We start from the raw sequence: 24,741 nt of genomic DNA, 5'->3' as shown, positions 1-24,741 counted from the left end.
CTGTTCTTTTAGATTTGATTTTAAAAAGCGGCTGATTTTATAATCCAATGATTTTATTAGTGGCGGGCACTGTATTGTTTTTTCAGTCTGCATCTGTCAGTAGGGATCACAGGGCGTTATTATATAATTCAATCTAGCTGTTTTCATTCTGAAAGTCTTGTAGTTTTCTGTCATGATATATGTCTGTGCAATGAGTCAGTTTTTCTCCTCCACTTCAATGAGTTGCCATTCCGCCACATGTTTGAGCTCTTGGATAGCCAGACAACGGAGCCTAATATTTTTAAGAGTCAATTGGTGAAAAGTTAGTTGGCTGTCTGGAACATTACTTTCAAGCAATTCCCAGACACCACGCAGACAATTGAACGCTGTGTAAAACTCGTCATGGTACCTCAGGAAAAGTTTGTGGAGCTGAATCTCGAGAAAGGATTTATAGGAACCACCTTGTTGTCCAGATCATCCATGCCTAACTACACCAGCAAATAGGTCTTCAAAGTCAGGAATTGAGTCACTGTCTATGTGTGATTTGCAGTCGTCGTCGTAATCACTGATTTATGCCAACAATGGGGAATAAGATAATTCACAGAACATCCAGTTGACCATTTCTGAGTATTCTTGCACACTGAAGTTTATTTTGGGGGGGGGGGTGAATGTACTAATTATTTTCCTTCCTGGGTCTATCTATCTTGTCTTAAGAATTCTTCGAACCCTGAGTATTTATGTATTTATTGTTATCTTAAGTCATGGGTAACAGTAAGTTTTCTGGATCACACACTGGATATATACACAATCTCAGAATTCTATTTGCTTTTATCAACCGTCTCAAATGTGATAAACGTCCAGAATTTCGTACAGCTTAATCTTTTATACAGGTTCCTGATTTAACTGCCTTTGAAATATCAAAGAAATGTTGCTGACCTTCACTGTGCACGTTTCGGTCAATCTCTAGGACCAGACAATCAACTCTGAAAGTTTACTATCGGAAGATTTTGGTAGTCAACTAACTTTTCCCCAATTGACCCTTTAGAGGTAGGGGAGACCGGGGTTGGTTGTGCCAGGGACAAGTTGTGCCATCGAGCCTCCTGACTGAGCCAATAGGTTTCAACACCTGTTGCGTCATGTGAATGAGCAATTTGATGGTCTCAGTGTCTTGTGTAAGTTTGGAAGTATAGCGTTAAACTGTTTTCAAGATAAAAATATTTATTGTGTTTTCTACAGCGAAAGTAAGTTTTGTGACCTGCGTTGCAACTTTTATTGCCACTAAGGACACTGAGGTGTGAAAACTTTCCTAACATTATTTAAATACCTATGTTTCGAGCTGTTATTCTATGCATTTAATTTGTTGATTGTGATACTATTTCGGAAAATATTCAGTAAAGTTCAAAATAACGTAACACGGGGATAGTCGTGACAAAGTCAAGGAGGCACGTTGTGACAGTGTCACTACTTGCCTCGGTCCATTATCCATCAGAGATGAGAGCGTTGATGACCAAACGGATAGTGAAAATAATAAATATGAAGGTGTTATCAAATCCCGCACTTCAGCAATAAATTTAGTCAATGATAGTAAGAATGCAGAGCAGTCTTCAGAACTGAGAAATCTCATTGAATTAGATGAGTCTATAGCAGTTGACATTATTATTGTAAGAGCGGTACGTTTTATAGGGAAAAAAAAGTCAACCACCAAAAGCTGGAAATCTAAAATGCAAGCACGCCGTTCGCAAATAAAACCTGTTATAATAGCAATCGCACCTAAAGATAAAGTTCGAACAAAACAAAACGCAAGAGAACGCAAGAAACAAATTGAAGAAGAAAAAGCAAAATTTAAACTATACGGAAATGCCAAAAAGTGCACAAAAAAGTACACCAACGTTATTCAAACGAGCTGATGTGTGAATCACATGACTTCCTTTTACTCCAATTTAATGTCATTTCCCCATTACTGGCAATTTTAATGTGATTCAATAGTTTACCCTCTCTTTCACCAACAGTGGCCAAATAGAAAAATTTAAAAAAAAAATCGCCAAGTTTTTTGGCGAAGAAGACAGGCGATATATCGCCAAATGTCCACCAAATTATAACACCGCATGAGTTTACACCGAAATTATCAATGATTCCCCCCCCCCCCCAAAAGGGTCAAAAGATCCCTTTAGAAACACCCGAATGCTACCAAAAAGGGAGGTGCACAACTAGACTCCACTAGGAGTCTCCGTACCAAATTTCAACTTTCTAGGACATACCGTTCTTGAGTTATGCGACATAAATACGCACATACATACTAACGTACATACAGACGTCACGAGAAAACTCGTTTTAACTAAAATCTCAATATTCATTCAAGAGTGAGTAAAATGGAAATTAAGGTCGATTTTTGAGTAAAAATTTTGTCGCGAATACAATACTTCCTTTTTTGTAAAAGGAAGTAAAAAAAAACGAAGTCATATTTTGGTATAATTCTCTACATAGTCTAATATTTTCGAGGGCCCCAGAAACTAGAGGGCCCTAAGGAGGGTTTTATAGGCCAAATAGCTAATCAGATCCGGATGTTCGCTCTTAGAAGAAAAAAAAAATCGTCGCCAAGTTGGCGAAAAAACTTGGCGACCAAAAGCTTGGCGATACGTCACCAAGTGTTTACCAAATTATAACACCACTTAAGTTTGCATTGATATTAACAATGATTTCCCCCCAAAAAGGTGCAAAAGACCCCCTTAGGAACATCCGAAAGCAACCAAAAGGGGAGGTGCACAACTAGACCCCACTACGAGTCTATGTACCAAATTTCAACTTTCTAGGACATACCATTTTTGAGTTATGCGAGATACATACGCACATACGCACATACACACATACGCACATACATACAGACGTCACGAGAAAAGTCGTTGTAATTACCTCGGTGATGGTCAAAATGGATATTTCGCGTGTCTATACATTCTTAGGCACTTTTCCGCATGTGGTCGAATCGAAAAAAAAACTCAACATTCATTTGCGGGTGAGCAAAATGGAAATTAAGGGCGATTTTTGAGTGAAAATTTTTTCGCGAATACAATACTTCCTTTTTTGTAAAAGGAAGTAAAAATTGAAGAAAAAAGATTCGGATAGCTCTTAAGATGATAAAAATTAATTATGTATAGTTTGCTTGGAGCAATACAAAGTTTCTAGACCCGTAGAAGACTGGGTACAATGCATGATACTTAAAAACTGGTCTCATGTCAAATGTACCGAAAAAGAAAACCTTATTTTATTTGCATTAACAGCACATCGGATGTTGAAACAAGCGATGATAATGAAAGATTATAAAAATAGGTAGGCCTGTAGGGTATGGGCCTACACATTGTACCGAGTCAAAGATTAATAAGGCTGAAAATTAATGCTGGTCTACGTTTTATCTTACTTGATTAACGCAGTTTTTTAATGTGTCTCTGAAAAATAGTTCACAAGCGTTAATAATTTAATTATTTTATTTTCATTTCGTTTCAAGTGTTATTGAAAACATGAAGGTATTCTTTTTTGTTTTCAGAGCATTATAAATGAAAAATTATTTCATTCTTGACTTAAAATATTGCATTTCTTATATAATTTGTACATGTTACAACGTATTTGTAAGCGTTCTTTGGGTATCACAACGTGCCTCAAACATGTCACTACTAGCCCTGCTACGGGGCAAGTTGAGACAAACATAGAGGCTACGCAAATTCCACTTATGTCATGAAAGACGTTTAAAATGTTAATAATTGTTTTATAAAGATATTGCTCAAAGTTTACGCTAATGATATGATGCATTAAATGTTTCACATCAGATAAAATCTTACGGTAATATCAAAAATGACAAAAGTGTCACTATGAGCCCCGGTCTCCCCTACTAGGCCCCGTTGTCTTGCCATTCAAGAGCTGAAACATGTGGCGGAATGGCAACTCATTAAAATTGAAGAGACAAACTGCTCATTGTACAGGCATTACAGAAAACTACAAGACTTGCAGAGCAAAAACAGCTAGATCAAACTAAATAATAGCGCACCTAGATCCCTATTCACAGATGCAGACTGAAAAAACAATATAGGGAGACAGCTGATGTGGTCCTCTGGGAAGACGGGGATGGAGTGGAGGGAACGCGTTCCAGCTAGGTGAGTGATGTTGTCTGGATTGCTGTCCGACGTCTGCGCGCGAAAGTTTCTAAGGCTTTGCGCGACTGGAAAACATTGACTGAACCTGACAATTTTTTTCCTATCTCATTTTCAGTTCGACTGAAAAAAATACTTCGCATATTACATGTAAATACTAATTATTCATCAAATACCAAAAACCCATAAAAATATGATTCTTTTTTCTCATTTTGGGGAATTTTGGGGCTTATGCGCGATCGGAAGATATTAATTGATCGAAACCAAATTTAAACACAATGTTTTGAGGCTCTCTTTATAGAAGTTACAAACTATTACATTAAAAAATATATCTATTTTTAACCGACTTCAAAAAGGAGGCGGTTATCAGTTCATACCGTATATATGTTTTTTTTTTTTTTTTTTTTTTTTTTTGTCCACTCACAGCGTCTCACCTAGTGAACCGATTTTGATGATTCTTTTTTTAATGGATAGGGGATGGCTCAACTTAGGTCCCATTCCTTTGTTTGACCATATTTGTCCTTTAGAAAAAAAGTTATGGGCAAAAAACAATAAATTTCATGCAATTTCCCTATTAAATGATTAATTTAAAACCCATTGTTATGAAAGTTTGGTGCCATACGACAGTAACATTAATAGTAATTGTAATGATAATTTTGAATGAAGGCTTCTCTGAAGCAAGCATCAAGTTTCTTCAGGGGGGGATATTTCGATAATAATCGAGAATCTGGCGCTGCCGTCTCATTTTTTGGCGTAAATAATTTTATTTTGGTAACCTTGCTGATTTATAGAAACCTATGTGACTTATCGAAATCTTCCCTTCTTCAGTGCTATTGCTCCATAGTGGGGGTAAACCTGACCTGGAAGCGAGGTGATGCAGTGATTAGGATCTGCTTAGCCTTCACAATGCTACCATTAGGTTTGCCTCAACTACAGTAGTATTTTTTTCGTTATCATCTATGCCAATAACAAATGATGGGAGCTAAGTAAGAAAATTCAGAATTGCATCATGAGCAACTTAAATGCTGTGAAATGTAAATTAGTTAGGAAAAACGTAATACTTAAATGGTTATAATTAAATTAACTACACATTAATTCTAAAGAGGAACAAAGATAAGTTTTTAGTGCCAATCGCTTAAAGTTTAAAGCGTGTTTATAGTTTTTTTTTTGTTTTTTTTTTTAGTATAGAGCATTTTTATGAAAAAAATAAGGTGAAGTTTCGTGTACTATTTCTGAAATACCTACATTTACACTAAAAAGAATGAAAAAAAAAATTTGAAAAAAAAAATAGAACCGACTTCAAAATTGCTCTAAAAAGTGAAAAATAATTTTATTCTTTAAACACTATCGATAATGCTTTTAAACATAATTTTTGAAGTTGGCGTAAAAACGATAGATAAAATCATTCACAGCCATAACTCAACTACAACTATAAATTTAACCAGGCCCAGTTTCTTCACTATCACATAAATTATGCATTGATGACAACATATTTGATTAACGATGTAAACGTTTCGTTCGTAACTTTGAATACTTTTCTGAAAAAAATATGAAAGAAGCATGGTTACACTGGATTTTACGTTTTGTTTTTGCGCCAACTTCAAAAATTATGTTTAAAAGCATTATCGATGGTGTTTTTAGAATAAAATTATTTTTCACTTTTTAGAGCAATTTTGAAGTCGGTTCTGTTTTTTTTTTTTTTTTTTTTTTCAAAATTTTTTTATTAAAAAATTTAAAAGATCGCAAAAATTATGTTTTTTTCATCTTTTGTCACATTTTAGGGCCCATGCGCGACCGGAAGATGTTAATTGATTTCAATAATTCTTTTCTTTCTATTTTTCTCTTTATATTACGCAACTTTTCCGCGCTATTGCAACTTCAAAATTTAAAAAAAATGAGCTTTTTCGGCTCACCCTAATACACAACTTTTGACACTTTGTAAATGTTTCTATTTTAACAGAAAGTGCCTACATAAGGTCATCAAAAGGTGAACAATATCCTGCACAAGCAATAACAAGCAATATCAAAAACAACTGCTTGTTTCACTTCATCGTTAAAGTATGTACTCTATTACTAGTACAGGTGACGTCACACGTCTGATGCGCGCATTGAACAAAAGACACATGGATCTGAAAAGGAAACGCAATTCCGCCCGAGGATGGAAGAATAGACAAAGCCGAGAGACTGATTAACCAGTTTCGTAGATAAAGTACTTCAGAGTCCTCTCAAGAAAATATTGTCCTCCACTGCGAGAGCCGATGTGTGAGAGAGAGGCAAGCTGAGAGTCAAGAGTATCTTCCTCCTCCAGTTTAATTTCATATCTCCCTGGGCAGATAATAGAGCCCGCAATTTATGTTGGGACGATACAAGGAAAATTTCTCTCTTATAAAGTTGATCCTCTCCAGTAGAACCGGAAATTGAAGTTGAAGCTCTTTCTCCTGTCGTCGAATTTATCAGAAGAGGATGTTAGAGAAAATGTTTCAAGTCGAGTCTGTTTTGAAACTTCTGCCTTTCGCAAATATTTTCTAAATCGTGAAGTATGCTTACTTTTCAATAGTCTCGAAATATTAACATTTTAACGAAGATCTGTTTCTGGAAGAAAGAAATGCGCCATCTGGCGATGTCAATCAATTGCTTGGCTGGGACAGGAACAACTCGGTGCCAAGCAGACGGCGAATGCGAACAGAATTGGTTAACTTTTTTTTTTTTTAATTTCAGAAACAACCCCCAAATAATGGCAAACCTTGTGAAAACTGGTTTGTTCTCTTCTAGTTTATCTTCTCTGTGACAGCAGTATAGTCCCCAAAACCTTAAAAAGTGCTACATGCATGTAGAAAGGACAGTTCGCCGCAGTTACGCTCTTGAACACTGTCTGTAGGCAAATCAGTGTGATTACTTGATTGCATTTGGGGAGGATTAATTGTATTTTTGATTTCAGTTAGGTTTTCTGTTGGACGCCTAGTTCAGTTATGAGTATTTCTCATACATTTCCTTTCCTCTGACTGAGCCGAAGTTTCAGTCACACGGCGAACCTCCTTCCAAGAATCCATTAAGAAGATAAGTGAAGATTGAAAAAACGCATACTAATAAAATCAAGTCAAACGTGCTGAAATTTTCGATGGCATTTTTCTTTTTTATTTTACAGTTGCCATTCGACGATAAGCATAAGCTCTTTAAGAAAGACCAAAATCCGATACTTCCAAAAGTAATATCCCAAATAGTGGCCAATTAAGATGTCCTCTGACTAATTATGGTTGATATTCAAAAATATGTTAGAACGAAATATTTTCAAGAGACATATAATATTAAAAGCCTTCTTTGAAAGCATAAGAATTTTTAACTGCCAGAATATCGGGATTCAGCAGATAGGCTAGCATTGGAGTTGCAGCGTAGCCCCAGAAAAGTTTCACACCATAAGTGCTTCGTGGTGTTCACACAGTTAGAAGAGCATAGGGGTTTTCTTTGCATTTATGCAGGAAACTTTGTTTTTTATGGAATGAATACATCTCTTCCGCGAAAAGTTTGCCCTTGTTTCCTTAGAACAGACATTCAACAGATAGCTCAAAATGGTATCCCAAGGTCTCGCCACCAAATTTTCAATGCATTTAGAATGTTATTTGTTTCTTATTTGGCAAGAAATACTTAGCAAAATTGAAGCTAACCTAACTAACTAATTATAACTAACGATCGTCAATGAATTGACGGGACATTATCAAGCGTTCTGTGGTATGTTGGTAGTATGTGTGGCATGCTGAGTGGAAAGCAAGTAGTTACCATGGGTAAATTTAACATTTTTTATTTACACAGCTATTTACAAGATTTAGAAATATACTATTGATCCGTAGTTAGATTTCTGGAGAGTCAGAAAGCATGATTGATCTCTCCAAAGTTTTTGATCGTTTTCCTCGTTTCCGAGTCAGCCGCGCCCCAGCCCCGCAAAAATCATCTCCCCTTTTTCTTGGAAAACAAACGGGGATTCTCTCTCTCCTTTCCCAAGGATGCAACTGGTCCATGGATGCAGGTGGCCATCCTGGGAACGGAATGTTAAACTTGAGCCAAAACGGCCAAAGGTCAGCTTGGGGGCGGAACATAGTATTTTATGGATTTGAAAGAATTCGACGCAGCTGGCTTCGAAGCGTGGGAATGAGTAAAAAGTGTGGGAAACAGTGGCATCCGTTGACAGAAAGCGTACTATGACACAGTTCGCTATACATATGGGAAAACTAGTTAAGTCAACTCGGTTCAGTTTTATCAGCGTTGTAAAGCAACTGCTCGAGTGAAATCGGCTTATGAGAAGAAAATTTGATTCTTCTAAGTTGACTCGTGTGAAGACAGTGAGAAACTAGGTAACAGGCAACTTTTTCGAAAAGTTGATTCAGCTAACCGCCTCGTGTGTAGGAGGCCTAAAAATCCACTGAGTGTGACACTTGGTGGATCTTTATGATACATCTGGTGAAAAATTGTTTACGTGCATTAGCCGGGGTGCCCATCCCCCACAGAGCAGTGGTCGGAAGTAGCGACGCTAGTGTAGTAGCTACATTTTTTAGTAATTTGTAGTGTAGCGCACCACTTTTTTTAAAAAAAATAGAGTAGCAAGTAGTTCCATAGAAAAAAATAGTAGTTTATAGCAATTTCTGAAAACTACTTGCAAACAAAGTTGCAAAAAAAAAAGCAAGAAACGAGGTTTCAAACGAATCTGACTGGTGGAAATCTTACGCGAATACATCAGCGAATGTAATGCTAAATATGACTCATCAAAATACGAGCTGACCTCAGACATTATTTTGATGTCATCCGTGCTATCTGTTTGACGCCATTAATTTGTTTCGCATCAAAATTTTCATATTTGAATAGAGCATGGAATTGAATATTCACGTTTAATAGAGAGCGGCTTAGAAAGAAAAGAATAAGCGATAACTGCCAATTTAGTGCCACCGTGGTGCTTTTTGTTAGCCGAGAATGTAGCTTGGATGAACGTTTTAGATTTCAGTGACATAATTGCTCCAATATTCACCGAATATGGAAGGCACTGTAAATGTAATAGAAGAGGATGATATTGAACAGATCTGGCTAACAATAAATATTACAGTGTTATTATCCAATTCATACAAACTTTACCCTGTAAAAAAAAATTAATTTGAATTTTTGGCATCTTGAATTCAAATTATGTTTTTCGCAATCACGAGCGTGTGTGTGTGTATGAATGCGCGTGTGTGTTTGTGTAGGCGCATGTATGTGGGTGCGTGTGTGTGTATGTATGCATATGTGTGCGTGTTGCGTATGCAGTGCTGTGTTCGTATGGGCGTGTATGTAGGCGTTCGTGTGTGTGTGTGTGTGTGTGTGTGTGTAGGCATATGTGCTTGTGTCTGTGTGCAGGCATGAGTGTGTGTGTAGGAGTGTGTGTTTGTGTCTGTCCGCAGGCATGAGTGTGTGTATGTGTGTGTAGGCGTGTGTGTATGCGTGTGTGTGTAGGATATGGACGCAACCTGGAGACGGTTTTCGCAAGAGGAGCAGCATCGTGAGGCCGGTCGACGCGGCGGTGGTGCTGGCAGAGGGTGCTGGTGGGAAAAAAATCTTAGGAACGCCAAAAACAGTCAAGTGAGAACAATAAGCAATAGTGATTGCTCGAAAAAAAAAGAGCTTTTGGCATTAATGTCATCCACAAGTAGTTTAAAATTGCACATTGAAGTAAGTAAGCGTTAGTAATTATGTTTTATCTTTCTGATATTTATTAATATTTAATAATAAAAACTATAGTATCGTTTGAAATACTTTTCATATTTCTTCATTTTTTGCATTTTTACTGATTGAGTGCTGATATATTAACTTAATAAAAGTTCATTATTAGATATTTATAAGTATACTTGAGATTATTCGGTAGGATTGAAAAAAGTTCTTATTTCCTTTTATCAGTGGCGTAAGAATGGAGCTGGTGTCCAGGTCCGGACCCCTAGCTTGAAGCTCAAAATTGATTAGTTCCCGCAAAATATAAGTTCCTATAAAATTAATTCCTATGATGAAAATTAAAGTTTTTCTCTTTTTTTTAAATGAGGTTTTTCATCATTTAATCAATTTTGTGCATGTGAATGTCTATGTAAAATTTTAATCAAGTTATTACTGCATATATTTGCATTTTCAAGCAGCCGAGTTCCACTTCTTGAGTTAAATATTCGCTGGCAGGAAAGGATTAAAATTTTGAAAGTTTGAAGTTTTCTAAATCCTTTCTTGCAGCGAACATTCATAAAAATCGTAAAAAATGCTTGGAATAACAAATTAGTTCAAAAGAGGAAAAAAAAAAAAAGAATAAATAATTCTTAGTAACATTCCATGTTCAAATGAGCCAATTTATGAATCCAAACCACATTTGAATTTTTTTTTCGTTCAATCTTCAAACGGTGTGCTTGTGTATGCTTTTTAATTTATTTTTTAAAAAGCAGCGAAGAAGCGACTACTTTTCAAAAGTGGTTTGTAGTCGCCACATTTTGAAAAAAGTAGTTGTAGTTAACTACATCTTTTCTAATAATAAATCGCAAAGTCTCTCTGTCTGGAGGATGTCTGTAGGATGTCTGGATGTCTGGATCTCTGTGACGCGCATAGCGCCTAGACAGTTCGGCCGATTTTCATAAAATTTGGCACAAAGTTAGTTTGTAGCATGGGGGTGTGCACCTCGAAGCGATTTTTTCGAAAATTCGATTTTGTTCTTTTTCTATTTCAATTTTAAGAACATTTTCCGGAACAAAATTATCATAGGATCGGAGAGTAAATTATGAAATTATCATGACGTGGAAGGGGAGAGCGAATGAACATAGCCAATTGGCGAGAAATTCGTCATCCATTAAATATACAGCCGAACCGAATGACTTTTTAATTTTCAACTACGGGCAAAGCCGTGCAGGTACCACTAGTTAATAATAAAGTAGTTGTAGTTTGCTACAAAAAAAATGTAGTCTTTCCGACAACTGCACAAGAGCATGGGCGCAGTCCCATCTTAATATTACGAAGAACCTCCTAATAAAAGAGAAAAATATCCCTCAAAACACCCCTCCCCTTAAAGTTTTCTCTGGCAATGTTTGCACCATTCCCCTCCACCCCCTCCCTAGGTGGGCACCCCTGGCAATGGTGATTTTGTTTTGGCTAACCACAATACACACTGTTTTTTCCCGTGCAGTTGCTATTTTTATTTTTCAGCTCTCAACCGGCTAGCAACTAGCATAACCTACTTCGAGCCCACTTAATACCAGAAAAAAAACTTCCAGTGTTTTCAATATTTTGCAATCAGTTCACCAGTTAGTATTTTTGTTCTTCATGCTTGGAATCGTAAAGATTTATCTCGGACGCGCTCTCCGTGGCACCAGATTTTTTTGAGGGGAGGGGGAACTCTCATTTTTCCGAATGGAACTCCTAATTCTTCAAGAATGTTAAAATATGAGCACGCACATACCTACACCTAAAAAAATTAGACACTGGGCATTATTAAAAAAATAATAGTAATAATATGATTCTGTCTCAAAATTCTGAATGGGATCGTTTCCAAAATTTTAAAAGTATTTTTTTTTCTGAAAGAGCATGCTTAAAAACATAGGATTTGACTATTTTTTAAATAATTTGATAAATAATTTTAATCAGTTCAATTTCCTTTTTTACGCTTCTGCACATGACATCACAAGTGATGAAATGCCATTCACTGATGACATTAGCGCACAGCGCAATATTTCAGCGCTTCTGAATTAGCATAACCTGGAAACGCGGTAGACAGCCAAGAGTAAACATTCAGCGCGCCAGTGGAGTAGCGCCAAAGTGCATCACTTGTGATGTCATAAAGCCCACGCCTCGTTTGAAAAATCAGACATTTTAGAAATTTAATTCAAAATTAAATGTTGGGGAAAATAAAAGTATTTTCTGGGGGGTTTTTTTTGAGCAATCACGATTGCTTATTGTTCTCACTTGACTGTTTTGATGTCCTATGATTTTATTTTCCCCCCGCCTCCCTCTGGAGCACCACCGTCGGCCGGTCGCCTCACGATGCTGCTCCTCTAGCGAAAAACCGTCTCCAGGTTGCGTCACTTACTTACCTATACTTACACATACACCTACACACACAAACACATACACACATACGCACACACAAACACGTACATACAGCTACCCACACATACACCCCCCCCACACACACAAACACACAACTACCTACACACACACATTCCCCCCCACACAAACAAATGTACCCCCCCCCACACAAACACGTACACACAACTACCCACACATACACATACCCCCCACACACAAACACACATTTACCTACACACACATTCCCCCATACACAAGCAAACATACCCCCCCCACACACACAAACACACAACTACCTACACACACATTCCCCCACACACAAACAAACATACCCCCCCCCCCCCACACACACACACAAGCCTACATGCACACACACTCGTGATTGCGAAAAACATAATTTGAATTCAAGATGTCAAAGTTCAACTTAATTTTTTTTTTGCTCATTTTATCAACTTCAGTGACTAAAAGCAGTTCTTTAGACTGATGGAAACAATCTTATTGTCAGACAAAATTTGCCGAATAACGAAATTTTCGGGAGGTCACGTGACCTACCATTGGGTCGCCTCTGCACGCTGTAATACGTCAACTAATATATAAAGAAAACCGCCAAAAAATACCTGGAGCAATCTCCATTTTAGTTGGATCAACTTCCAGTATTTTTTAATGAAAACATTTTAAACACTTATTGGCTTCTCTCTTCCACTTTCTTTCCCCCCACACGTCCGTAAAAAGCCCCCGCCCACACTGATTCGACACCTGCGCGACAGATTGCTTCAGAATCGGGTCGTCGCCATACCGCAGCGTGATTGAGCACTTTCCGAAATCTATGATCGTCAGCACAAATTGCTGATTGCATTTCCTCCAGGGTGGCCCTCACCTCAAACGTAACCCACGCCTCAAATATTTACGCAACCGAGAAGTATTTCTGTGTTCGGGAATCGAACACGAGTTTAAAAATATTTCGGAGTGAGAGTCCGTCAAAAATCTTTTTCTTCCACTTTGTGACAGCTGGAGTTTGTAATTTTTGTTAGTTTCGGTTTTATTTACCCATTGCTATTTATGCATGAAGGACTATGTATAGAATCGCCCGATTTTCAATCCGCGGTTGATTTAGGAAGATCGCCGCTTTTTTTTTTTTTTTGTAGTTTCGGTTTCTTAAGTTGGCATTGCTTTCAAAATACAAGGGCATTTTGGAAAGGAGGTCGTAATAGCAGTTTTGATTATGAAGTGCTATATTGCGCATTTTTTATTTTTGCATTTGCAGTTATTATTATTTTCTAATCTGAAACAAGCATTAAAACTAGGCTTGCCAGACGTCCTGGTTTGGCCGGGACAGTCCCGGTTTTCTAACAAAATCCCGGTATTCCGGCCGGTTTACTTCACGTCCCGGAAAAAGATAAATTTGATTATAAATGACCAAAAAGATTTAAAAACAATTAACTGTAAAATATTATTTAAGATAATTACTTCATCATTTGTAACATTGACATGTTAAATTAATACCCGATTAGCTTGTGAGGGTTTTTTACAACAAGATTAAAACCATAAAAAACTGCGTAAAAAAAGTCCGAAAAAAATGAAAAATATTTAAATATTGTTTGATTTTTTATTCCTTATCCAAAGTATTTTTTCTGACTAAATAAATTGTAAATATTTACATCTCGGAACAGAAATGTTCAAATTTATCTGCTTATGTCATCTTTTTCCCCTGTTTTAGGTTCATCATTAGTAACCATTTATTCATAGCATTGAAAATAAACTGCCCTAAAAAGCACTCCAAAAATCTGCCAGCGGTATGTGCCCATTTGAATACTAGTGACGCTGGGGGGGGGGGGGAGCATTCCGGTGTCCCGGTTGAACGTTTCAGAAATCTGGCAATTATATTAAAACTACACAGGGTCTAATGTTTTTGTCAGGAATTAAGACCATATATGAACAAAAATTCTCAAATTTTGTTAAATGAGTTAGTGAGAGCAAAGGGATGCAAGTGGCAAAATTAAAAATTTGGAGATAACCAGTACACATGGTAGGTGAAAAACCTCCTCTGTCTTGGGGCAAGAGGTATTGCTAGTAGCCCTGGTAGGTCCGGCTGTACAGCATGATTTAGAAAAATGAGCTGATGTGTGCATCACATGACTTCCTTTTACTCCAATTTAATGCCATTTCCCTATTATTGGCAATTTTAATGTGATTTAATAGTTTACTCTCTAAATAAAAAGTAGCCAAATTGAAACCAAATTTAAAAAAAAAAAAAAAGAAAATCGCCAAATTTTTTGCTAAGTTGGCGACAAAACTTGGCGACCAAAAGACTGACGATAGATCGCGAAGTGTCGCCAAATTATAACACCATTTGAGTTTACATCGAAATTAACAATGATTTCCCCCCAAAAAAGGGCAAAAAACCCCTTTAGAAACACCAGAATGCAACCAAAAGGGGAGGAGCACAACTAGAGCCCACTAGGAGTCTACGTACCAAATTTTAACTTTCTAGGACATACCGTTCTTCAGTTATGCGACATCCATATGCACATACATACGTCACGAGAAAACTCGTTTTAATTAACTCGGGAGTCGTCAAAATGGATATTTCGCGTGTCTATACGTTTTTAGGCACTTATCCACGTGTGGTCGAGTCGAAAAAAAAATTCAACGTTCATTCGGGGTTGAGCAAAATGGAAATTAAGGTCGATTTTTGAGTGAAATTTTTTTCGCGAATACAATACTTCCTTTTTTGTGAAAGGAAGTAAAAAATTAATGAAAGCCTACCTAGGACGTAATCTTTAAACGCGTTTTACTCAAAACTTGAAAATGTCCCACTTACATCCCTTTGCTTCTCACTGCCTCAAATGTTCTTTGAGCACTGAAATCAGAGGTGCCCAGATGAAAGATCACTGGAAGTAAAAGTGACCTTCCAAATAATTCCTTATTCGGCAAATTTGGAGACAATATCGCATCTTAAGATTTTTTTTCCCCCTCTTTGAAAAGTTCTTCAAATTATTTTTAATGACACCTTGAGTTCCTTCCCATTAGATGTTATTAGATATTATCCATGTATATGATCCAAGAAGCTTGGAGACATGAATTTTTAATTGCCCGAATGTCTCTTTTCTTTAAATGTACTTTTGCGCACATACCCGTATTTTTTTATTCGAAAAAACGTAGAGTTCCATTCGGCAAAATTTCAAGCTAAATTTGGCAAACTGAGTATTTCCGCCCTCCTAAAAATTTATGCTCTGGGCGCCCCTGACTGAAATAGCCTTGTTTCTTAGTATCAGGTAAAACAGAACGTTCGAATATCGCCTTCTCAAGTCACTGACTTTAGCTGTGCTTTCTCTTTTTCAGCCTCAACAAGTCACATTTAAATTTCTGAGTCATCAATTCTTCCCTATACTTTTCAATGCATTTAAATGAAAGAAACTCTGTCAGATCACTAATTTTCATAATAAAGGTTTCAAAAAGTGGCATACATAGAAGAAAGAAATAAGCTATTTTAAAAAACTTAACACAAATTCTTCATGCGCGTGTGTGATAAATGTAAGATTGTAATAATTTTTTTTTTTAAAAAATTGTTTTAAGCCGCAAGGATAATTTTTAGCGGAAGGGAATTTGTACTCTTTACAAACTACCAAAGCCTACAGAAAAGGGGGGAAATTCAAATAAACGATATATGAGTGGGCATGAACACCTTATCTAGTCATAAAACTCAGCAATCTTGATTTAAATTTATTATTTTTTCTAATCATATTGTCCATTTTATGGCGTCTTTTGAGTCCTTCGATTCCTGTCATTTGAATCAGCATATGCCTTAGGTGATTTTAAAATGCATTGACACATTAGGTTCGACACAATTTGAAAGTTTTTGTTGTTATAAACATTAAAACTTTCCTATGTATAAATTCCTTACAACAGGATGCTGCAGTACCCACTTTGTTAACCCCTTTCTGGTATTAATTTCTCCATCCCCTCCCTCCCTCGATCGATCGATAAATGGAATATTTAACCGAATTCGCAGTTCGGAGGTTGAATACGCCACCTTGCACTGGTTTAAGAAATTAGCCAATGAATTTCTCTTTTGGAGTGAAACGTAGGGTTCAGACAATTTATGATGTTAATGGTTTTATTTTTTGAAGTTTAACGTGCTTATTCATTTGTTGTTGTGTCTAAAATTTCTGTCATTTACAACGCTTAAAACCAGGTTATAAGTTACGGGATTTGTTGGTTTTACCTCTTTCAGCCGCCATTAGCCAGAGACTGCTGTGCCGCTAGTGTATTTGAACAGCGAACAGCTTTTTTAATACCGCCATATGTATCTTTCCGAAAACTTTATTAATTTAAATAAAAATTTTACTTATTTGACATTTTTTAATGTATCGTCTGCACATGAAAGCTATTAACAACTCGACTTTTTGATCTTCTCTATACAGTAAAAAGATAATTGAATTCGAGTTTTTTGCATTAAATATTGTGAAAGAACCAAGTTTAGCGTTGAATTTTCTCTTGTATTGGAAGGAATTAAATTTAAAGGATTTTGTATATTCTCTAAGAAAGGTAATCACTACTTTTCTGTTCACCTGAAATTAAAAACAATTGATTTTTTTATCGATTACCTTTTTAATAGGAAAACTTTACTCAGTTTTATTTAAAATATGCTTTGATAGTTGAATCAAAATGAGCAATGCTCGTAACAGATTGAATTTCAATTCGCAAACTTATTAGTTTTAAACGCTATTTTGACAAATGCAATATCAGATGCTGAAACATTTCGATGCCGTTATTCATTCTAACTTTACATTTAATACCATTTTGAATTTAAGAAGCTTTTGTAAATAATCTTTAACGAGATTAATTTTAATATATTTTTTACCATTTATAAAACGTTGATTCCGAAATCAGATTTTTGTATCTTAAATGTACGAAATTAGATAATTTGTCTGGCAGTATTGTAATTCGGGTTAACTTTAACAACAAAATATCTAAGAAAGTATTTTTCAGTTATAGTATTTGCATCAGAGCTGTCGAAGCAAAAGTACTGTAAGTCAAAGATATGAAAAACGAACTTGTTCTAAAACTAATTCAAGCTTTGTAATTAAAAATTGCAGCCAGGGTTTAAAACTTTTTTTTCCTTAATTTTTATGATTATGATTTATAGTTCGTTACTCCGCGTTTCTGAAAGGTGTAATTTTGCATAATCTTTTTAGATTTTTTATTCAACCTAAACCAAAAGAGCACTAATAAAAAAATAATACTAAAATAAAATTAAAAAAACGGCTAAGATAATTTTTTACAAGGGCTACTCACGGCTTAAGCTTATATCCGGGCTTAAACAAGGGAAAAAAAAGTAGCAGTTTCAATTAACCTTTAACCCTAAACCCATGAGTGAGCCACCAAAGTATTTATATGCTAACATGTACCTAGTATCAAGTAGTATCCACATTTGAAAGAATTGGCTTGGTTCACTCATTGCTTTTGCAGCAAAGCAATCATATATTTATCTCTTTTTTTTTTCACGACCTTAAACTTTGACCTCTACTTAAGGACAAACAAATCAGTTTTTTAGAAAAAGAAACTTCACTAACACATCCTGAAATTTTTACGAAAATTGAAGACATCAACTATCAAAAGTGTCCAGTTTAAAAAAAAAGACTCTAAACTGTTTTACTGGTAATTATGTCATTTTAGGATAATGAAAAGCGTAAAAACGGTCAACAATGAACGCTATCTACTGGATTTTAGGGTGAATTCACTAAAGTTGGGGTTAAAATTTCAACTATCAAAATATCACCAAACAGGCACTTGCTCCGTTCAAATGTAGAAGCAATTTTCATTCATCATACCTTGACGGCTGATTTTCTGGTAAAGAATAAAAACCAACAAACTAAGAAAAAGAGAAAAAAAACTACACAAGTATAAAACTAATATTCATCAAATAACATATGATTGTGGCCAAAATTGCACTGAATAACCCTCTTGATATCAGTTATTTCCTCCTTCATTATGACAATGGGGTTGTTTCCTTCAGTCGAAAGTAGTACTTTTTGTCACTGAAATTGTTAGAATGAGCAAAAAAAAAATAACATGGATCCAGAAAATTCTTTCATTTTCCCAACAGTTATTTTTTAATTTAATTTTTTTAAATTTCCGATTTTTGAAACAAGGCGTGGTCTTGATGACGTCACAAATGATGCACTTTGCCGCATCTTTCAACCGCGATTCCACGTTACGATAATCAAGAAGCGAATTAAAATTACGCTCTACGCTTGCTATCGTTGCCAATACACGTGAGTAAAGATGCGAATTAAATATTTTGCCCTATGAATGGCAATACAGAATGGCATTTCATCATTTGTGATGTCATCGGACAGAAGCATAAACATTGAAAGCGCGCCGATTTAAGTAATTTTTTTAAAATATTAAAATTATGTAAACAAGAAGTTCTGTCTAGAACTAAACAAGCCTACTTTCCCGTATACTCATACTACTTTCTAATACCTGATCAATATTCACAAAAATAGCTAAACGCGCAAATTGTTTCAAACATATGTTTTAAATATTTTAAGCTGATTTCTAGGATTAAAATATTCCTCACTCATCTAAAAAATTAGATGCGTAAAAAAAATAGCAGCTCTTTTTAAACAAAGCAGCTAATACACTTTTTTCCATAAAAAATTTTTTTTAACAGCTTTCAAAACGAAAGAATAATAGTTAAAATTAATAAGCTCATTAAAATAAATACATCATATCAAAAAAACAAAACCGTTTCTTTTTCCCCTGCTGCCAAAAATAATTTTTTTAATGAATTAATGCACGTACCAAAATAAATAAAAACAATAAAATGTCAACTTAAAGAAATAATTTTCATTGTCAACAAAAAAAAAAAAAAAAAAAAAGCCGTCTGAGCATATATCTTTAAGTAGAAACGTAAATGACTTTGAGTTTATCCGCTGAAAACTGAATACTTAAATTAAAACTTTAGCGTGAAAATAAAAACAAGTCATATCAACAATAATTACTTCACAGTTAAAACCATAGCTGCGGAGTCGGAGTCAATCTCATTTTGGGATAAAGTAGTCGGAGTCGAATATCCAAGAATCTGAGTCTTATAAATTTTTACCAAAGCTACGAAGTCAGAGTCGAAGTCAGGGAGTCGAAGTCAGGGAGTCGGAGTCCGATTAATCGTCGGGCACAGGAGTCAGAGTCAGGTGACCCTAAATTCTCGGAATCGGAATCTGGAGTTTGGCGTCAAGAGCTATTTCCAACAAAATTTGTTTGAAGTAAATCCACCTTCAAGTACGGAATCTGCATTGACTTTCAGTTTCCCCGTAGGCACTAATGTTAAGGGATTTGAACCGTTCAAAATTGAAAGGAAAATTGTTCAAATCAAAAAGATATTTTACATACAAGTTTTTCATCAAAAACTTTTTCCTACAAAGTTTGTTTGAAGCAAATTCGCCTCACAGTTCGGAATTGCCTTGAATTTCCCCGTAGGCGCTAATGTTAAGTTTTTGAACTGTTCAAAATTGAACAAAAAATAGTTCAAATCAAAAAATGAAATATAGGAATGAGGTGTCCTCGCCGAGATCTTTCGAACAAAAAAAAAAAATTGTTCGAATCGGATTATTCACTCAAAAGTTATTGGGGGGGGGGGGGACAGACATACAGACAGACAGACATTTTCCCCCATCTTAATACCCTACTTTCCAATTTTTAATTTTTCGATATTTATTTAATTATATTATTTATTTTTGACTTTTTTTTTTTTTTTGTTTTTCGTGATATTTTAAAAATGCATTAAGCCTTCTTTCATGCTTTTTTTTTCCTTTTCTGACTTTTACTGGGAAAGTAGGCTAAAAATGACTATAAATAATATGTTTTTAAGCATGTTCTTTCAGAAAACTCAAAAGAGGGACGTAGCGCGCATGGAATATGCGATATTTTTTGACTTCAGAATATTGTTAGGAGTAGTTAGTAAGTAAACATACTCAAAGTCCCCGCGATTATGTAAAATATTCATTTTAAAGTAGCGATTATGTGACTTACGTTAGTCAGACTCTGAGGTACAGATAAAGATAATTGAAAAATCATATTTTCCTGTCAGGTGATCTTTTGCCGTTAAAACTTTCTCAAACTTAGCATGAAATAAAAATTTGACAGAAACATGTCTTAATTATTGAGCAAAATTATTTTATTTTCGAATCAATAAACACCCTTTACGGTCGTTTTCGATTTTTTCTCTTCAGTTTTTTTCTTTGTTGGTTTTAATCATATTCCTGCACAATAAAATGAGTTTTCTCCCCCCCCCCTTTGATTTTACTATTAATGGATAGACTTAGATAGCTTTTGCGCTGCAAATACACTTTAAAATACTATAAACAACTCATATTAGTCCAGTCAATGAACACATTGTAGCGTGCATGGAATATGCGATTATTTTTGACTTTAGAATATTGTTAGGGGTAGTTAGTAAGTAAACATACTAAAAGTCCCCGACCCTGGGGCTGAGTTAGGGAGGGGGAAGAAAATTTTGGGGTTTTCGAGAAAATGTCAGAAACGGTGGAAAAAATGCGTTTAAAATAAAAATTCAATCTAAATAAACTTCTTATAAAACTGTTTCTACACATATTTGTCAAATTTTCAATAATTATCCGGGTATATGTTATGAAAAATCGATGATTTTCAGAAAAATGCTCTCATTTTGTCAAATATTTGCTCCTAGTGCCTCCCAGTATTCATGAAAAATGTCAGTATCAAAGTTGTAAACACGCACTTTCATGGCAAAACATGGAACAAATGCCATTCACAAATTTCAAACTGACTCTGAAAGGGTCGCGCACTTCCTCTTTCCTCAATGAATTCGACAATCCTAATGGACAATAAAGAAGTATTTGTGGATTCATCAGAAGGTATTCAAATGATGTTTAGGGGGAAGGGGTGAAATTGTGATAAGTGGGAAGGAAAGAGTAAGAAGTGTGACATCAAGCATTTTTTAATACGCATATGTTTATAAAAATTAGTTTATGAAAAATACTTTGGGACAAATGGGGAGGTGGTTAAAATGTTGAAAAAAAGTGTAACATCATTTATGGACAGCCCCTTACCTAGAAATTGGACGAAGATTTGCAGAGCTACGTATGAGCAGTATGAATTCGCTTCATACCCATGGCATTATTTAACGAAAGTGAAATGGGGGAAGTGCCGAAAGCCAGCACTTCCTCAGTAAGAAATTTGTTAGAAGTAATTAATAAGTAAACATACTGCAAGTCCCCGACCCTGGTAGGGGGGATTTAAAGGTGGGACGGGGGGAACCAAATTTTGTGGTATACGATTAGATCTCGGAAACTGCAGGGAAAATGTGTTCCGAATAAATGTAAAAGTTAACTAAATTTAACTTTGTTTTCATACATAAACGTCACATTTCCAGTGATTTTTTATGTATGCGTTCTAAAAAACCAATACTTTTCGAAAAAAAAATCTCGTTCTTTTTGTCTTAAGAGTATCTGTGCCAAGCAGGCGCTCAAGGGATCTTGTGCAGCAATCATGTGACAAGGACACTGACGGTTTTCTGTGTCTTAGAAATCCACCGGCTGAACACTTGAACTGTAGATTCAAAGATGGGTACCAAAGAAATACAAAGCCTATGCCCAATCACCACAACACCCAGCTGACAAGCAATCAAAAGCTATGAAGTTCTAGCATGTACTCAATTTCGTTTATTCTAATTGAAATGAATATGTCACACTGTAGCATGATAATGAAAATTTTAATTATAGAAATAAGGTAAATGTAGCTGACCGTCAGCACCTTTTTGTAATAATAGTTTTATTAAATTATTACTAATCATATTTTGAAAGTGTTTATATGGAATATGGACAAACAGTAATTAGAAAATGAAAATATCATCTTTAAGGTGACATCTTGGTTTTATTCTGAGGCGGAAGGGTGATGTCACCAGCAGTGGAAAAGTTGTTCTAAGAAATTGGTAATGTATTGATGTCATCGTCGTCCCTTTCGTCCTGGATAAATATTTTGATTCCGTTGTTGCAACTGCCCTTGCAATGCAATCTTGCGACAGAGTAGTTTAACGATGATTTTCTAAAAGTGACCGGATGGTAACTTGTAGAAAAGCAATCGGTCAAAATGATCTTCAAGATTCCGTCAGGAGCAACATCCCATTCCGAGAGTATCGGCACAAATTGGTCATCCCTCTTTTACCAAACCCCCAATCCGGTACTTCACCATTAAGTTCCTAGCTACAGGTGTACCTGGGTGGTACGGCGGGGTTAGAAATCTGTCTTGATGTTTGCAGCTACTTTATTAAATGATCTGTAACGGAACTCGTAGAGAGACTTTTCTGTGGCTAGAGCAACCGTACCATGAACCATGAGAGATACATATGACCACAGCAGCCTCTATGGATTCAGGGGAAGAAAAACTGTAGATACATGTTGTATGATTTTAGATTTCTGGTACATTTTTACAGCAGAATGTTGTGATCAGTTAGGAATTTGGCTATCAAGAGAACAACCAGGAGAACTTCCTCTCAAATGATGGCTATCGAGGAATTTTGCCATCTGATGATAGCCGTCTTCGCAATACCAACGTCTACATCACCTAAATAAAAGGTCGAAGCGTATTTGTCCCGTTTTTCAGCAGCTTCATCATTAGCAGATTTCGGGACTTGTTATGAAAGTTAGACAGAAACCTTCTTGTTTGAGGGTCGTTTTAATTTTCTAACTGACATTTATGTCCATATGGTTTATGCAGTCGTCTCTTTTTTCCTAACTGTTTAGTAGACTAGGTATCCTCAGTAACAACAAATTCAAATTAAATTAATGTAGTTATCAATCTCCTTAAAAAAGTATGTCTAGTGCTGACTTTCTGCACGTTCTCAGTCCACCAATTCATACTGCACATACGTAATTTTGAAAATCTTCGTCCAATTCCTTGGTAAAGGGCTGTCCATAAATGATGCCCCACTTTTTTTTCAACATTTTTAATCCCCCCCCCCCCGTCACAAAGTTCGTTTTACAAGCTACTTCACAAACATATTCGTATTAAAAAATGCTTGTTGTCGCACTTCTTACTCTTTCCTTGCCCCTTGCCACAAAGTCACAATTTCACCCCCCCCCCCACCTTAAGCTTTATTTGTTGATATGTAATCCACAAATACTTCTTTATTGTCCATCAGGATTGTCAAATTCATTGAGGAAAGAGCAAGTGCGCGACCCTTTCGAGTCGGTTTAAAATTTGTGAATGCCAAGTTTTGCCATGAAAGTGTGTGTGTTTGAAATTCTGTAACTTTTGATTGGTTGAATAAAATATATATTACAATGTACAATATCAAATTGTAGGAAATTCAAAACTCTACTATTTTGTAGCTGACAATTTTCATAAATTACTGATACTAGAAGGAAGGGAATTTTTCCGAAAATCGTCGATTTTTCATATTATATACCCGGAAAATTATTGGCAATTTGACAAATATATGTAGAAATAGTTTCATAGGAAATTTTTTTAGCTTGAATTTTTATTTTAAAAGCATTTTTTCCCTCGTTTTCGAAATTTACTCGAAAAACCCAAAATTTTCTTCCCCCCCCCCTCCCTCCCACCTTTAGCTCACTCCCTAGGGGGTAGGGACTTTTAGTATGTTTATTAACTAGCTACCCCTAACAATATTCTAAAGTCAAAAATTATCGCATGTTCCATGCACGCTATAATGTATTCATTGACTGGACTATTATTAAAATAGCTAACCTGAAACCGTTCCTTTGGTGTTGTTTCGAATATGAAAACATCATGAATGTTGAGAATTGAAAACATTTGTCTTCCCGTAGAGTCGTTTTTGTAAAGTCTCCATTATGAGAAGCAAGCCCTCTTAAAGACTGAATGGCACAAGTTTCAGCAGTTGCAGATTTCATTGGTTTCAACAGATTTGACGGTGAAATCTTGATGTGATTTCACTCATAGGGGATGAAATTTCAACTGGTAGTAATCTTTCATGTATGTTTGGCATTCGTTTTAATGTTCCGAAAATCTTGGTCGCAAAGAGTAAACGAATGTCCTCTCAGAAGAAAGTAATGAGCAATATTGTTAATTCTATAAAGTCAATGCGGGATTTTGGCCACCGAGTAAGTCACTGAAAGTGCAGAATTCTTTTAGTTTTTGGAATGAAAAAATAAAATCCACGCTAATTTCATTTCGCTACTTTTCTGTCTTAACTCTTCCGGGGTCCGTCCTTGACGAATTTTTCTAGACCCGGGGGGGGGGGAGCACAGGCAAATTATGTGTACTCAATGCAAGTTTTTCGGAAAGCAATAAAAAAACACGTCCACTTAGACATTTAAGAATCCCTTTTTCAAGTCAGAGGGACAATTCGCCCCCCCCTCCCCCACCTGACCCTACCTCCACCGTGATACGTTACAGTGAAGGGATTAATTGTTTTTACTTCATAACTCTAAAAAAATCTAGTTCTTCTATAACAGTGATTTTCGACCTTTTTCACGTTGCGAGTCCTTTTTCACGAACTAGTTCAGTGACAGACAGCCATTTTTTTTCATTA

Source organism: Uloborus diversus, chromosome 4, assembly GCF_026930045.1.
Source record: "Uloborus diversus isolate 005 chromosome 4, Udiv.v.3.1, whole genome shotgun sequence".
NCBI lineage: Eukaryota > Metazoa > Arthropoda > Arachnida > Araneae > Uloboridae > Uloborus > Uloborus diversus.
Note: the sequence above shows the minus strand (reverse complement) of the source record.